This window comes from Equus asinus, chromosome 12, assembly GCF_041296235.1.
Source record: "Equus asinus isolate D_3611 breed Donkey chromosome 12, EquAss-T2T_v2, whole genome shotgun sequence".
Taxonomy (NCBI): domain Eukaryota; kingdom Metazoa; phylum Chordata; class Mammalia; order Perissodactyla; family Equidae; genus Equus; species Equus asinus.
Window position 1 is genome coordinate 59,623,238 of NC_091801.1, and position 17,978 is coordinate 59,641,215.

Below are 17,978 nucleotides of genomic sequence, written 5' to 3' on the forward strand. Positions count from 1 at the left end.
ATAATGCATCTTTAGGATTGGGACAAACCTCTAAGTATAACTGAAACCCATCAACTTATTTGGTGGGAACTACAAATTAAACACTAGTAAAATGACTAGCACAGGAATATATACATGCATGTTTTATGGTAACTACCTTTAATGTCCAACTCTATGTTTACTGTTTTCCCTTAGTTCCCAGTACAATGCATGGCACATGGTAGATATTCAAATATACCTATGCTGAGTGATGCAATTTTGATAATGTTTATTTAAAGCACACCCAACAAACAAACAAACTACTTTAAAGTTATCAGTATTCAAAATACATTGTGACAACTTCCAGGAAGATGGAATAGACATACTTTTCCCTATTGCTCCCACTAAGTACAACAAAAAACACTGGTCATTACACATAAAACAAATATAGGAAAATTCTTAAATGTGGGGAGAAGGCAGCAAACTGACTAGGGACCTCAGGATCTGAAGAATGATATAATTGTAAGTTCTTTAGGTTTTGTTTTGGGTTTTTTTCTCATTCACATATCCTAGACTTAGAGCTTCAAGAAGCTGGCAACTCAGAAATGCTAACAGGCACAGACGATAAAAGCTCAATTAATGCCTGCACTCTCTAGCCAAAAGGGGCAGCCTAGTAAGATAGAAAACTATAGATGATATAATCATTCTACTCCAGCCAAACACCATAGAAAAAAACAGTGGCGCCACCACTGTCCATGCCTGTAAAGGATGAGTGGGAAGCCTAGACTTCATCCTTCCTGAGGCTGTAAGAGGGAGTCCCAATGACCTTTCCTTAGGGTGGTGTCAGAAAAGACTGAATAGACAACTGGGATTTTCATCCAGGCTGGGCAGTGCTGAATGTCCCAAGTTCCCAAATGTCACTGGAATCCTTGTGGGAAGCCACAACTTCCACTGCCACCTGATAGTAACAAGATACCCTTCCTCTTCCCCACTGGGGTAGTGTTAGAGAAGAACCTCTGGAGAGTTGGCTCTTTCACCAGAGTCCAGCAGTAATGAGGGAACCATTCCCTGTGGTGTCACTGGAGACCACATGGGAGGCAGTAACAAGGTACTCCTACCCTTCCAGCAAAGGAGGTATCGGTGGAGTCTAATGGGGAGCAAGAACTAAAAACAGTAATCAACAGTAATGAAGAGTCCCCACAACGGGGTACCAGTGGAGGACAAGTGAGGAAACTGGACTTCTAACCCAACTGGCAGTAATGAGGTGATGCATCCACTCCCCACCAGAGGGGTGGTAGAACAGATGTCATGGTCTCAATATGTCCCCTCAAAGTGCATATGTTGAACATCTAATGCTTGAGGTTATGGTATTGGGAGGTGGGGTCTTTGGGAGGGTATTAGATTATAAGGGCAGAGCCCTCATGAATGGGATTAATACCCTTACAAAAGAGGCCTCAGAGAGCTACCTGCCTCTTCCACCATGCAAGGACAAAGTGGAAAGTCATCACTTTGCAAACTGGAAGAGGGCTTTCATCAGAACCTGACCAGGCTAGTACCCTGATCTTGGACTTCCAGCCTCCACAACTGTGAATAATAAATTTCTGCTGTCTATAAGCATTCAGTCTATGGTATTGTTATAGCAGTCCACACAGACTAAGACAGAACACTGATACCAAGACAAACAGCTAAAAATGTGGAAAAGGTTTTGGAACTGATAGAGGATGGAAGAGTTTTGAGATGCAGGTTAGAAAAAGCCTAAATTGCCCTGAACAGATTGTTAAAAGCAATTCTGGTGAGAACTCAGGAGAAGTGGAGAGCTGTTGAAAAAGCCTCTATCTTCTTAGAAAATACTTCAGTGGTCATGCATAGAATGTTGGTTCTAATGAAGTTTCAAAAATGAGGAGCATATTATTGGAAACTGGAGGAAAGGCAATCCTTGTTATAAAGTGGCAAAGAAGTTATCTGACTTGTGTTTGTGTACTATTATTTCCTGGAAGGTAAAACTCATGAATAATGAAATTTGATATTTAGCTGAGAAAATTGCTATGCAAAGTGTTGAAGGAACAGACTGGTTTCTCTTGAATGCTTATGGTAAAGTACACAAAGAAAGAAATGATTTAAAGATGAAATAGTTAACGAAAAGGGAAGCAGAACTTAAAAATTTGGAAAATTCAACCTACACATGTTGTAAAAAATGAGAAAGTATTTTTGGAAATGAACACTAAGGATATGCAGCCAAGTGACTCTTTGATAAAGTACGGGTGTAAACCACAGACTTAATCAGCCACCTCAGCAGAAACATAGCCAGTTTGAACTGAAGAAAAAGGAGACAGGAAAGAATGAAGGAAGGTTGCTGGACTTCTTAGATCTGGTAGAATGGGACCATAGTGCTATTCAAATGTGAACTTGCACTATTCTTCAAGACAAGGGAAGAAAAATCCAAAAGATGATTCAGAGATCATTGGGCTATCTCTTTGGTTTCAAAATTGGGGGCCATTGCCTGGGTTTCAATAGTCAGATGATCCCTACCCAAAGCCATGGGGATGGTGCCACTTAAAACCATGGGGGACCAAGCTCTGCCCAGCAGAGCAGTGGAAGTATGGCTACCTCCACTTACATTTTGAAGATGAAGCACCCTAGAGCCATGGGCACAGGATCCATGCAGAGAGCTACTGCAAGGGCAAGGTCACTGCAAAGAGCCCTCGCTAGGGACAATGCCAAAAGAACTGTGGGGGCAGGGCAGCCCCACTGACCCAGACCAGTAGAGCCTGGGAGAGCCACAGGCATGGGACTCCAACCTGTGAAAGCTGTAGCATATGGGTTGTGCCTAGCAAAGCCATGGAGCAGGACTGTCACCCCAGTGGGTCCAACAGGCAGGACCTCCACCCTAGTGGGCCTTAAGTTTTGGATTTGCTTGGGACCTGTTACTTCTTTTTTATTGCTATTATTCTCTTTTGAAATAGGAATGTCTATCCTAAACCTGTCTTACCATTGTATTTTGGAAGAATATAACATGTCTGACTTCACAGGTTTACAGCTGGAATCTCATCCATATTTGATTTAGATGAGACTTTGGACTTAGACTTTTGAGTTGAAGACATGTGAGAAGAACATGAATTTTGAGGGGCCAAGGTAGAATGCTATGGTCTGAATGTTTGTTTTTCCTCAGAATTTATATGTTGAAAACCTAATGCGCAAAGTGATGGTATTAGGAGGTGGAGCCTTTGGGAGGTAATTAGATCAAAAAAGTGGAGCCCTCATGAATGGGATTAATAATCTTATAAAAGAGGTCCCAGAAAGTTAGCTCTTCCGTCTACCATATGAAAATACAATGAGAAGCCTGTGACCCAAAAAAGAGCCTTCACCTGACTGTGCTAGCACCCTGATCTTGGACCATAAGAGATAAATTTCTGTTGTTTATGGCCACCCAGTTTATGCTATTTTGTTACAGCAGCCCAAACCAACTAAAACAGAGAGTCAACTAATAATACATATAAGAGTCTTACAACATAATATCAAAAAAAGGTCCAGGCTAGTTTCAATAAAAAATTTCATGTCATATAAAGAACTAGGAAGATCTCAAATAATAAAAAACAATACCAAAACCAAGATGACAGAGATGTCATAAATTTCTAACAAAGATTTTAAACTGCTACTATAAAAATGTTTTATCACACAATTACAAATCTGCTTGAAACAAGTGAAAAAAATAGAAATTATCAAAAAAGAAGTAGAAATGCTCAGAAAAGAAACAGAAGATATAAAGAAGTACCAATGGAAATTTTCAAACAAAAAATACAACAACAAAACAAAAACACTTAAGAGTTGGGCTTAATAGCAGAACGGAGTGAACAGAAGAAGGCGCGAGTAAACTAGAAGATACAGCAACAGAAACCACACAATCTGAACAAGAGAAAAAACAGATTAAAAAATAAAAGGAACAGAGTCTCAGGCACGTGTGAGAATATAACAGAAAATCTAAAATCCGTGCCATAGGAATATCAGAAGGAGAGAAGAAAGAAGTTGGTGCTGAAAATATACTCAAAGAAATAATGGCTGAAAACTTTCCAAATTCAGCAAGAAACATAAATCTGTAGATTCCAGAAGCTGAGTAAATCCAAAAAAGGATAAATCCAAAGAAATCCACACAAAGACACATCTGAGTCAAACCTCTGAAAACTAAAAATAAAAGGAAAAAATCTTAAAAGTAGTTAGAGATAAATAATACCCTACCTACAGATGAAAAATTAATAGAATACCAGAATATTTTTCATCAGAAGTTGTGAAAGCCAAAGGAGCTGCACAACATTTTTGAAGTGATGAAAGTAAAAAATTGTCAACATAGAGTGCTGTATCAAAAAAGCATATGCTTCAGGAAAAAAAAAGGACAAAAATCAAGAAATTCTCAGATGAAGAAAAACCAAGAGAATTTGTCAGCAGCAGACTTTCACTAAAAGAATGGCTAAAGTAAATTCTCTAAACAAAAAAAATAAATAAATAAAAGAAGTCTTAGACCACCAGGAAGGAAGAAAAAAAAAGAGCAGGCAAAAACATGAATAATTACAATAGACTTTCCTTTTCTCCTTGAATTTTTTACTTATGTTTGATGGTTGAAGTAAAAATTATTAATACTAGTTCTAAATGTATGTAGAGAAGATATTTACAATAACTATATTATAAATGGAAGAAGGTAAAGAGACATAAAACAAAGTAAGATTTCTATACTTCACTTCAACTGATAAAATGACACCATCAGCAGACTATAGTAAGTTATATATATATATATATAATGCAATACCTACAGCAACCACTGACAAAGCTGGATTAAGACATACACTAAAAAGCACAGCATATAAATCAAACTGGAATTCTAAAAAATATGTTCAAACAACACTCAGGGAAGCAGGAAAGAGAAAAGACAAAAATGAAAAACAAAAAGAGCAAAACATAAAAGAACAAACATAAAACAAAAGTAAATGTAGGGCATACTTATGCCCTAACATCAAAATTACATTAAAGGCAAATGATCTAAATACACCAGGTAAAAGACTGGCAGAGTAGACTAAAATACAAGTCTCAACTCTGTGCCACCTACAAGAATCTCACTTCAAATACAACAATATAGGTACATTGATAGTAAGAGGATAGAAAAAGCTATATTATGCAAATATTAATCAAAGGAAAACAGGAGTAGCTATATTAGTATGAGATAAAGTAGATCTCACAGAAAAGAAAATTACCAAACCCAAATAGAGATATGATATAATGATACAGGTGCAATTCATCAAGAAAACATAACAATCCTAAATGTGTGTGCACCAAAAAACAGTGCTGCAAAATTTATGAAGCAAAAACTGATAGAACTCAAAAGGGAAATAAACAAAACAAAAATTATAGTTGTAGATTTTAACACTCCTCTCTCGACAATTGATAGAACTAGATAGAAAATCAGTAAGAACACACAACTCAAGAACATCATCAATCAACAGGATCTACTTGACATTTATAGAACACATCACCCAAAACAGCAAAATACACATTCTTTTCAAGTGCCCATAAAACATATACCAAGATAGATCATATCCTAGGCAATAAAACAACCACAACAAATTTAAAAGAACTGAAATCACATAGAATATATTCTGTAACCACAATGAAATCAAACTAGAAATCAATAATAAAAAGATAACAAGAAAATATTCAAAAACGTGGAAACTAATCAATGCATTTTTAAATAATCCAAGGGTCAAAGAGGAAGCCCCATGGGTAATAAAAAGAATACATTAAACTGAATGAAAATATAAAAATGACATAGCAAAATATGTTGGGCAGGGTGAAAGCACTGAGAGGAAAATTTACAGTAGTAAACACATGTATTACAAAAGAGGAAAGTCTCAATCAATAATCTAAACTCCCACAAAATAAAGTCAAAGTAAGAAGAAAGAAGTAAATAATAGAAATCAATGAAAGCAAAAACATAAAACTAATACAGAAAAACAATTAAAGAGATGGCTTTTAGAAAGATTAATAAAATTGGCGAAAAGAGGAGAGAAGACAAATTGCCAATATCAGATTTAGAATATGAGAGTTCACTAAAGACCCTGAAGACATCAAAAAGAAAACAAGGAATATTATGAATAACTTTACACTCTTAAATTTGACAACTTAGATGAAATTCACCAATTCCTAAAAAAAAATATAAACTTGCCCAATATGAAATGAAATATATAATGTGAATAGCCTTATAGTAATTAAGAAAATTAAAATCGGGGGCTGGCTCCATGGCCGAGTGGTTAAGTTCACACGCTCGGCTGCTGCGGCCCAGGGTTCAGATCCTGGGCACGGACATTGCACCGCTCGTCAGGCCACGTTGAGGCAGCGCCCCACATCCCACAACTAGAAGGACCTGCAACTAAGACATACTACTATGTACCTGGGGGGGGGGGGCGGGGCGGTTGGGAAATAAAGCAGAAAAAAAAAAAAAGATTGGCAACACTTGTTAGCCCAGGTGCCAATCCTTAAAAAAAAAAAAGAAAATTAAAATCGTAATTAAATAAATACCCAAATCAGAGAAAGACCATCAAACTGTCAATGGCAGAAATCAAAGAATGGAGAGTCATTCTGTGTTCGTGAATTGGAAGACTCAACATAGTAAAGATGTCAGTTCTCCCCAGTTTGATCTATAAGTTTAATATGATTCCTTTTGAAATTCCAGCACATTTTTTTTGTAGACATAGACAAAAGTATTCTAAATTTATATGGAAAGGCAAGTGGATGGTAATAGCTAAAATGATTTTGAAAAAGTATAATAAAACTGCATGAAATGATCTACCTACCTAATTTCAAGACTTATACAGCTACAGTAATCATGACTGGTTGGTATTGTCAGAGGGGTAGACACACAGATCGAAGGGACAGAGTAGAGAATCCAGAAATAGACCCACACAAATATGCCCAACTGATTTTGAGAAAGGTCCAAAAGCAATTCAATGGAAGAAAGACAGCCCTTTCAACAAACAGTGCTGAAGCAACTGGAAATCTATAATTTAAAAAAAAACAAAACTATGACCTAAACTTCATATTTTATACAAAAATTACCTCAAAATGAATCACTGACATAGATTTACAATGAAAAACTACAAAACTTTCAGGAGCAAAGTAGGAGAAAATCTTCAGGATCTAGGACTATGCAAAGTGTTGTTATAGATATTACACCCAAGGCAGCGTTTATAAAATGATAAATTGGAATTGATAAAAATTTTTTTAAAAAAATTTTTCTGCAAAAGACCCAATTAAGAGGATGAAAGAAAAGTCGCAGAGTAGGAAATAATATGTGCACACCATATATCCAACATCGATTGGTATCAATCACAAATACACAACTCAAACTTAATAATAAAAAGCAAACACTTTAAAAGGGGTAAAACACATGAAGAGACACTTCGCTGAAGAGGATATACGGATGGCAAATAAATACCTGAAAAGATGTACTATTGTATAGTATCAAAGTCCTAAATATGTTCTGAGGTTCAAAGACTACAGTGAGTATACGTAACTTTGTTTGGTCATCATTATTCCCCAGCTGCCACCTTCTTTCTGGTAGCAGTATGCTTCCTTTGAGAACTTGCCCTTTCAACTTTCCAGGGAGTTGTGGTGGGACCCACAATCACAGTATTCCCAACTCTCTCCCCCACTACACCCCTGACCTTAGGGCAATAGGCATTCCAGTTTTTTTAAATCAAATTATCTCTCTTGGGAACTTGAATTTGATTAAAGATGCACAGATGTAAAGGCTTTGGATATTGAATTACTCAGTCATTCACAAAATATCTTGTCTCTCACATTCCCAGAGATAGCTGGGTTCTTTCCAAGAGACATGCTTAGCTCTTAGTTTAATACATTTGTGATCCAATACCCTTCAAATATTTTTTTTTTCTTACTTGAATCATTCAGAATTGTTTTCTGTTGCTTGCCTGGCCCTCCCTCAACTCCACAAGCAACAAAAAATTTACTAAGACCAATTTACTTGGATGTCTTAAATCCCTATATTTAGTCTTTGGGTCTGTATATTTCAAAATCAAGAGGACTACTGTAGTCCTCTTGTCTTAATATACAAATTTTAAGATACTTTTGTCTGTTTCTATATAAAAAAAAAACTTAAATATCAACTGAGATCTATTATGTGTGAGGCTCTGGTCTAGTTGCTAGAACCAGGACAAAAATCAATAATGCAGACCAAGTCTCATAATCCTACAGCAGAAGGAAAAGCAACTAATAAAAGTATGTTGTTATTATTATTAAAAAATTATATTAAAAAATATAATACAGACTGTGGGAACAATTAATGTGAATATTAGGACAGAGAGTGTGTGATGATGCTGGTTACTCTTTTATATAGGGTGGTCTGAGAAGGCCTGTCTAATGAGGCAATATTTAAAAGAGAACTGACGGGCATGGGGGAGTGAACTTTCATATTGTCTGGGGAAGGGCTTCCCACACAAATGGAACAGCAAGCGCCTTGGGGCTGAAGTGAGAGTGTATTAGCAGGGTGGAAGAATCCCAAAACAGTTGTTGGGGTGGCCTGGATGGAGTGGGTGAGGTGCAAGTAGTAGGAGATGGATCAGAGAAATAACAGGACGATGTAGAAACTAGGTCATTGTAAAGACTTGGGCCTTATCCAGTTGTGTGGGAATGCGATCAGAGGGTTTTGAGATCTGATGGCCTTACAAAATTTATAATCAGAATGTTGTCCTGAACTTCTTTTCTTTACAAAAATTTCAACATGAACCTTTTGAATATCTGTGCAAGTATCAATCGAAACTATTGCATCTTATTTAAAAGGAACTATGAAATCACATGGCCCTATTTCAGTCAGAAGAATTGTCTCCTTTCGTTTGAATTCCCCCTGCTTTTATCTTTACTGCTGCCAGGGAACCTTTCACTGTTTGTCTCATATTGTAATTATAGAGAGACATTTCCTACTAAAATATAAACTGATTGAAGGCATTCATTGTATTTATGCATCTTGGATTCTAACCCAGAGGTACAATGATATTTCTGCACATAGTTACTTAATAATCCTGTTGAAATGGATGAGTGAAGTCCAAAATATTGTATATTTATGTATTCATTAATGGGGAGTTTTTCTTCTGACTAGAATGTAAATGTCAGGAAAGCAGACACTTGGCTTCTTTTGTTCACTTTATTTCTCCAGTTTCTAGAATAGTGCACGGTCCAGAGTAGGTACTTATTTAACACATAAAAATGTGTTAAAAGAATAAATGAATATCCTAATTTTACTGATGATAAAACTGAGTCCAAAAAATATAAAGTGAATTGCTTTTGGTCACACAGGCACAGTTAGTAGGGCAGAATTTAGGTAAACCAGATTTATAATATGCTGTCTTTCCATTGCAATGATTAATTTATTCATTCTTTCAACCAGCATTTATTGAGCACAAATTAGGCACGCAATACCATAAAAACATGGCCAAATATTCTTCAAGGAGACATGCTGCTTTTATTTCTGAGTGAAAGAATCTGAGAAATAGCAGAAAATGTAAAGATATTAAGGTATTCATACTTTGATTCATTTGAAGTAAAATAAAATATCTACTAAGACAAATTGAAAATATATTAGTGTATAGAGAACGAAGGGCCAAAAAGCAAAAGTACTGAGACGTGACTGTGTTTTTTACAGTCAAGTACTCAGGAATATAACAATGAGCATACCCAGTATTTATCAGCCTCAATACAACCACTTGCTGCATTGGGATAGGACGTAACATACTACTAGGAGACGCTGGTCACACATAATATGAATTTACCCTTTGGAGCCTTGCATCTCAGCAGCCCTGGAGAAGTAAGAAGAGTGTCAGGGACACAATACACACACTCTAATTGATCAACAAGTCATTTGATTTACTTTAAAACTTAACGTATCAGAAAGAACACGTTAAAAAGCCTAACCTGAATACAGAAAAATAAACCAGAGTACATAATGTCAGAATCGGGGACCTAATTTGAATAATTCCTAAGTTGAGATACATTTTATTAAACATTTGGAAGGAGGCAAAGAATTTGGATTAGCAAAGAAAAAGACAGAAGCCCTTGTAGGGAAGATACGTAAGTCAGAATCGGCAAATTAGGGTTAGCAAAATAATACTGATAATAATTGTAGTTAGGAAAGAAGATCGAGACATTAAAGAAAATGTTACAGCAAGCTGGCTGATATCATTTATTTATACTGGCTATATATATAGAAACATTTACTGGGCTTTGGTAATGTAAAAATCTTTGAATTACAAAGTGCTAGTTAGAATTATGCAAAAAGTTATTAAAATATAGTCTGTAATTCTGCATAAGTCCTGAGTTATAAAGAATGAAAGTGTTCCCTGCTGGATGGTAAAAAGAAATTCATGTATAATAAAAACCAGCCAAGGTCAGAATCACAATCAATTTAATTGATAACTAAATTGGGCTTACTGTACTTAAAAGATGATATGTATAATTGTGCATTTGCACTGTGTACTACTGGAGTGTTTAATCATGTCATAGAACAGAAATATAACATTAAACATTATATATCTTATGGCTGTAGAAGCCTGATCTTTAACTGTGAATACTTGAGCATGATTAAAATTACTCCCTAATAAATAAATAAGCTAAAGCTAGCATATGCTAGTATTTTTCCTTACACAGAAATAAAAGGGAGATGATTTTAGGAGAAGCTTTCTGATTACAAATTGTTTTTTTCAGTTTAGTTTAATAATCATTTATTGAGTTCTATAAGAGGTGATGAGCATAAAGAAAGAATAAAATTTAAACTCTGTCCTCAAAAACTATATATTGCACAAAATTCTCCATGGCCTCAATCTTCTATCTAATTGTAAGATTCAAACTTAACAGTTGACAGTTGGGACACCTTTCTTCTCAAAACACTCTCTTTTTTTATTTCCATGATATCACATTCTGCTGGTCTTTTATGTTTCTGGGAGCTTTTTGTATTTCTCCTCACTATTCTAGGTCTTATCTACTTCAGTGCCTCTGGATGCAGTCTTAGACTCACTTCTCTTCCCACTGCAGGCTTCCTCCCTAACATTCATATTCCAGTGATCCCCAAATTATAAATCCAGCTCATACTTCTCTATTCTGAGATCCAGATCCATATATCCTACACTCTGTTTTTGTTTTTACTTTGTCACTTAGATGTCTTAAAGGCATCTCATCATTAAAATGTACAAAACATCTTTCTGGGTTCAAATATGCTCCTCTTTCATCATTCTGCATTTCAATGAAAGGGAATTTTCCCCTACTTTTATTTGCTTGCTTAATAACTCTTCATCACTCATCCTCACACCCATCGATAAAAAAAATTCTCTAATTTCTGTTAATTCCCTTCTCAAATATGTCTCAGATCTATCATATCACTACCTGTCCTCTCTCACTACCCTTGCCCAAGCCACTAATATGTCTTGCCTAGACCACTACAGTAGCTTCCTCTCAGCTCCTGCTCCCATGTATTTCATAGTCACTAGAATCTTCTTTGAAAATGCAAGTTTGACTCTGTCACACAACACCAACACACTCTTTCTTTTCCAAACTATTTAGTGGTTTCCCATTGCTCACAGGATAAATTTAGAAATCTGGAAAATGATTTAGAATGTCCTGCAGCGGAGTCTCATTTCTAAATGTTTATGTCCACTTCTTCCACTCTAATTTCTCTCACTTATTATTTTCCAAATTCAGCAAATTTTTTTAGTTCCTCAAAAGTACAAAATTCATCTTATCCTTGACCATGGTGTTCCATCTGCTTAAAATGCTCTCTTCATCACCTTTCTTATCTACCTCACAACCTTTTGCTATATTGGTTTTATTTATTCTTCACATTTCTACCTGAACGTCATTCCCTTAGGTTGCCTTCCCTAACCCTATGCATCAGTTATATCTTCTCATAGAACACTGTAGCATTTCCTCATAACTCTTACAACTATTCTAATTGTATCTTCTGTGTAATTATTTTAATTATATATTTATCTGCCTCTTCACAGGTCAGTAAGCTCCACAAGGCATGGAATGTGTCTCTGTTGTATTCACAACTATATTTCCAGAACCTAGTACAGAAAAAATACTCAATAAACACTGGCTTAATAAACGAATGAAAAATGAATGAATGAACGCAGATACCTTTTAGCACTCCCTGACGTTGCCAACCCAGCATTGCCTTATTTGTCTAGAAGTGTTGTCAGAAGTATATCCATTTCACAATTTATAAAACAAACCAACAAAGAGAATTCTGTTGATTTCTTCATGCATGTTATAACAGGTCTTAACTTTATAAAAAATAGTCCAAATAGTAGAATTTTTTTAAAAAAGAATTAAAGCTAAGTAAACACTAAGTTCTTATATGATGCATTAGCCTTTAGGTTAATTATAGTTTTCTAAAGATTTACATAGGTATTATTAGTGGCTTAATGCATATAATATTTAAAATAAATGTCATGTCTGGTGACGCATGGCACAAAGCCTGAATATGTGTATTTTATAAAATTGAAATTTTCTGAGGAGCACGTTAACATTGCAGAGTTTGAGTGAATGATGAAACTTATGAAAGAGAGGTAAAAGTCCAAAATTTTACGCTAATCTCTTAACCAGGACTTTATATATTTTCATTTACATTATATCTCATATCTGGAACATGGAAGATGCTTACCATAATTCCATACCCTCTATCATTTGTTTCCTCACTATTCCAACTTCCAAGTTTCTAATACAGTACATGTGGTCTGCATCCTCAACTTTCAGGTTTCATTGTCTTCCCTCACTGTTTCTTTGCTATGTGTTAAATACAGCTCAGTTTTGAAATCAATTCTTTTCCACTTCTAAAATCATACTGCTTGTAGAAAAATCCAAAATCACTTTTCAAGATAGTGTTAATCAAATTTAAGTCCTTCATTTAAAGTTACAAAGCATTCTTTCAGCTTCCTTGAAATGTATGCAATTCCTCACATTTCAAAAGCCTTAAAATACATTTTCTCAGAGAAATGATTCAAATATTTTCCAAAGTCTCACGGTGCAACATCAACCTGACCCAAGTCCTGGGACAGTACATGGTGTAATCCTAGACTCTACTTTTAGCTAAAGAATAAAAACAGTATATTTCCCTAAGATCTAATTACCATATATGAGGGAGGAAACTCCTTTGGAAATAACGTGAGCTTTCACATATGTTATCCCTCAAAGGCTCCTTGAGTCTCCAAGGTGTAACAGCTGTGGAGCCATCTGTGCGCTGAATCAAGCTCCAATAGCAAATGCTGTCAATATAGAATTTAAGCCAAAAAGTTAAGATAGGGTCAGAACTCATTAGTAGAACACTGCTATCTTCCTAATAAATAGGTCAATCTGCATTTAATACTTTGAAAATCATTGTGTGAGAAGGAAAATTTTTGAACAACAAATATTTTACTGGAGTAGTTGCAAAATTACCTAGCTATGGTGAGGTTCTTTCATTCATTCATCCAGCAAATATTTAGTAATGACACCTTAATTATATATATATATTAATATAGATATTAATAAATTAATATCTATATTAATACTAGTGACTAAAGTTTTGGGATAGAACAGATTAGGCCATAAAAAGTAAAGAAGTGAAATAGTGTTGGAAAAAGTAAGAACTAACTTCTCTCTATCACTTCTATGTCTACATTTATAACAACGACTCTAGCTTTCTGAATTACTACTATAAATTCTGTGATGAGCAAAATCTATAGCAAAATTAAAAAGAAAACAGCGAGTGGAAAATACAGGGTTTCATAAAAACATAATTTCAGGATATTTAGCATCTCACAAAAAGAAAAGATCTCTTTTGAGAGACCAAATAATTTCCCGCTAATCAATAATTAAATGAGTAACTATTTTGGATAAAATGTTAGAATCACAGCAAAGTAAATCAGGTTTTAACTTTGGAGAATACATAATAGTTGCAGGTGAAAAGCTTTTTTATGTTGGCAGGCCCATAACTGTCATATTGCTCTGTATATCACTATCTAATACCACATTCATTTCATGCTTTAGGCAAGTGTAATCCATTGTTTCCCTTATGTGAAACATCCTAATCTATTTTCTAGCCTTCTTATTTAATATTTATTTTCACACCTTCAATTTTTTTTTCTCAATTTAAAAATTGTGCTAAGGTCCTTTTGAGAAGCCAGTGAAGACTACTTGGGTCAATCTGTTTTGTTTTAAGCCCAAATACAGGAAATATATATGTAATGTATAAAGCATACTATGAAACAATAATAGGGATATATAAAATAGCAAGAAAGGTAAATTTGAAGAGACAACAAATTTGTTTGATTTTAAAATATTATAATATTAATAGAAGTTTCTCATGAACTTGAAGGAATTTAGTCAGTTTTATAACTGACATTTTATTTTGACAGAAGATCAACAATAGAATCAAATAAACCATGTTATTTTACAGACACTTTGACACGGTACAAAAAAAAACATATGGTTTGGAGTCAAAAATATTTAAACTTGACTTTTATTTCTGCCATTATCTGACTGTATGGTGTTAGGAAAACAGTGAACTTCTCTGGAAAATATTAAAAATTCTGATTATGCCAAGTTTTGGCAAGACATAACAGGAACATCAATCCCTTATGAGTGGGAATATAATGAAGTGTGGCCATTCTGGAGAAGAGCTTAGAAATAATTAGTCAAATCAAGAATTCATTTGTACCTATGGCCCAGCAGTTACACTCCTGAGGACATATCCAGAGTACCTTCTACATGAGAGGCCTTAAAGTTACATGGTGAAATGTTCATCACAGTATTATTTGTGGTAGCAGGGAATTGGAGGCAATCTAGGCGTCCAGCCGTGGTGCAACAGTGGATTAACACTATGTGAACCCATACAGTATGGTATCAGAACCACCTGAAGAGCTTTCAAAAAAGAAATATTGATGTTCTTGCCTAACAGAGATTCTTATCCAGTTGGTCTGGAAGGACCTGAGGATACTAGATGTTTCATAGAAGGTTGTCCAGTCAAAGTTGAGAGCTTTGGACAAAGCTTAAAATCATAGTGCTGAATGAAGGGTAAGAAACAGCAAGAGATCAGTAGTACAATACCACTTATGTAAATTTAAAAAGCATATAAACACAAAATAACACTCCATATTTTATAAGGACACAAAAATAAAGCATGCAACATACACATTTGAGCAGTTCCTTATGTGGAAAGATGCATGAGAGTATGGAATGGGGATAAAAGAGAATTCAATGTACATATATTCATACATAAATACCTACACCCAGACAAGAAAGGGGTCTTGAAGTCTTGCAAAGAATTCTGATAACGGTGTTCCAGGAATAAGAAACGAGATTAATGCAATCCTCTGCACCTAAGCTACAAACCATAATTACAACAACAACAATATAAAATTAGGGGATGGGACTGGTTAATTTTTAGTCCTTTCTAGTTTATGTTATGTATTTAGTTTTCTCTAGATAGCTCTTTTTAGTGTATAGTCTCACCTAGTTAGAAAAATTCTCTTTGTTTCACTCACTGCCTTTTCGGTTTGAGATACTCTTTCTTTAGCTGAGTTTCGCCCTCTAAGTGAGATTTCAATAAATACAAAGGAATATGACAAGATTCATGATTATTATAAAAGCAATAATTAAGAGAACAAATAATGACTGCTCTGGAGAAGGAAAAACTTCGTAATGAGCACTAGGACTATGATAAACGTTTTCTAATATTTCTTCACCTGTCATTTGCAAAGAAGATGACACATTTTGTTTGGCACCAAATGGAACAATATGAATCACTAAAGGGAATTTACGGGAATTTCACTTCAACATAACAGAAGGCTTCCATTTAGAGTTGTCCTAACAGGGAAAGATTGTGAATTCACAGTCACTAGAGTGGTGAAAATTAGTGGAATGCAATAGAAATTAGTCATACGTTCTTGCTGCTCAGACAATGGCTGTCACTCAGATTGAGTGATCACAGTCATACTCTTTTTACTTCCTCCTCTACCTTCTTATTTGGGGTCCATGATAGGAAATGTATGTCTTTTTTTCTTCACGATTGTTTAGGTCCATAAATATCAAATTAGATGATTTACAAGAATTCTGTTAGGCCTGTGATGCTATGAGAGGTAAGAAATGAACCTATCTATCGCATGAGTCAGTTATCACTCTAATTGTATTCTAAAATACATATCAATTTCAATATAAGATAAACTGCATTCCAATAAAAGTTAAATTTAGTCCACAAATGTAAAATATATCTTCCTTGGCAAATTTTTCTAATGTTCACTTCTTTTTTATTTTGATTTGTGTTTTCACGTAATTTTTAGAATTGCAAACAGAACAAAATTTACGTACAAAAAAGAATAAGTGACTTAATGCTTTTAAGAGGAAAATTATTTATGGAACTGAATAATTATAAACCAAAACAGTTTAATAGTGGTGATTACTGACAAGACATCTGACTGTGACTAAAAGGAAAGTTTGCTTGAGAATATCATGGAAGTTTTGGTTACTGAAATATATTAAAGCAAAATAGAGGGCATCAAAGCTGGAGTCAGGAGGCTGTGAAATTAATAGTCACAAGAGTTGAGTCACCTAACTCAAGAATTCAGCACTGTCACCTAACAAGTGTCGCCTTCTTGGCAAAACTCAATTTCTTGACCTCTGAAACTCGTTTTACTCGATAAATATTTATTGAGTGACTACTATGGGATAAGTCCTGAGTACACAGAACACAACCTCAGGGAGCTCAAAAATGTTACAGTGAGGCTCCCTATGTAAATAAATACTTGAATTCAGAGCAATAGAAATGAATAACGGAAGTAAACACATTGTGCAGTTGCTGCAGAATGAAGAGATGAATGGTATGAGGAGTGGATAAGGGAAGAAATGTTGAATATAACAATATCTACTTCAGAGCTTTGGTCTAAGGATGAAAAGAGACAAGGCGCGTGGAAATATTTTGTATACACTATGTTTTTCTCATTTGAAGGAGGAATTTTTGAATGTGTAATATTTGTCACATCCTTCTTTTTTATTCCCATTGCTACCACACTTGGTAAAGATGCTAATCACTTCACGTGTGGACTTAAGAAATATAAATTTTGTCTCTCTTGTGTCCTAATGATGGGGGTATTTTCTTCAGAAAGCTAGAGTTAAAATAAATAGGCATTTCCTTTGAACAAGTAAGTTAGTTTGGTGCCTCATAGCGAAGAGAATAATAGAAAATAAAGTATTATGGTCTACCTTCTATAATTTTGCCTGAGACTAAGCAAGACTGCAATTAAACAAAGGAAGAAAAAAATTCTAATAGTTACTGATAGCAGTAAGGAAGAAAGTGAAATTTATTACTGGAGTGGAAAAGTGTCTTCCTTTAGTGATAAGGCAACCAGAAAATATGATAATTTAAATATCCTATAAAAATTGCCAAATCAGCTACTCTGTTATGACTTGATTTAGTAACCATTCTACAATTTCTCCATCTTAAAAAGAATGATAATGTTGGGGCTGGCCCGTGGCCAAGTGGTTAAGTTCGCGCACTCTGCTGCAGGTGGCCCAGTGATTCCTCGGTTCGAATCCTGGGCGCGGACATGGCACTGCTCATCAAACCACACTGAGGCGGCATCCCACGTGCCACAACTAGAAGGACCCACAGCTAAGACCATACAACTATGTACCGGGGGGCTTTGGGGAGAAAAAGGAAAAAAATAAAATCTTTATTAAAAAAAAAAAGAATGATAATGCCTACCTCATAGAGCGATTACAACAAGGGTTCTGCTGATGAGCCTCATCAAGCACACGCATGACACATAAGCAGGTCATTAAAAGTTCATTTTCTTGGCCTCTATTTCTTTGTTTTGCTAAATTAATTATTGTATATATTCATGGTACTTTTTTATTGAAGTATAATTGACTATTAACATTATCTTAGTTTCATGTATACAATATAATGATTCACTATTTGTATATGTTGTGAAATG

At 35.0% G+C, this 17,978-nt stretch overlaps 1 protein-coding gene across 5 annotated transcripts in view; it reads right to left on the reverse strand.

The window, feature by feature from the left end:
- The window catches only part of CSMD3 (CUB and Sushi multiple domains 3), a 1,176,027-nt gene that overhangs the window by 857,905 nt on the left and 300,144 nt on the right, over positions 1-17,978 (reverse strand). The window lies entirely within an intron of this gene.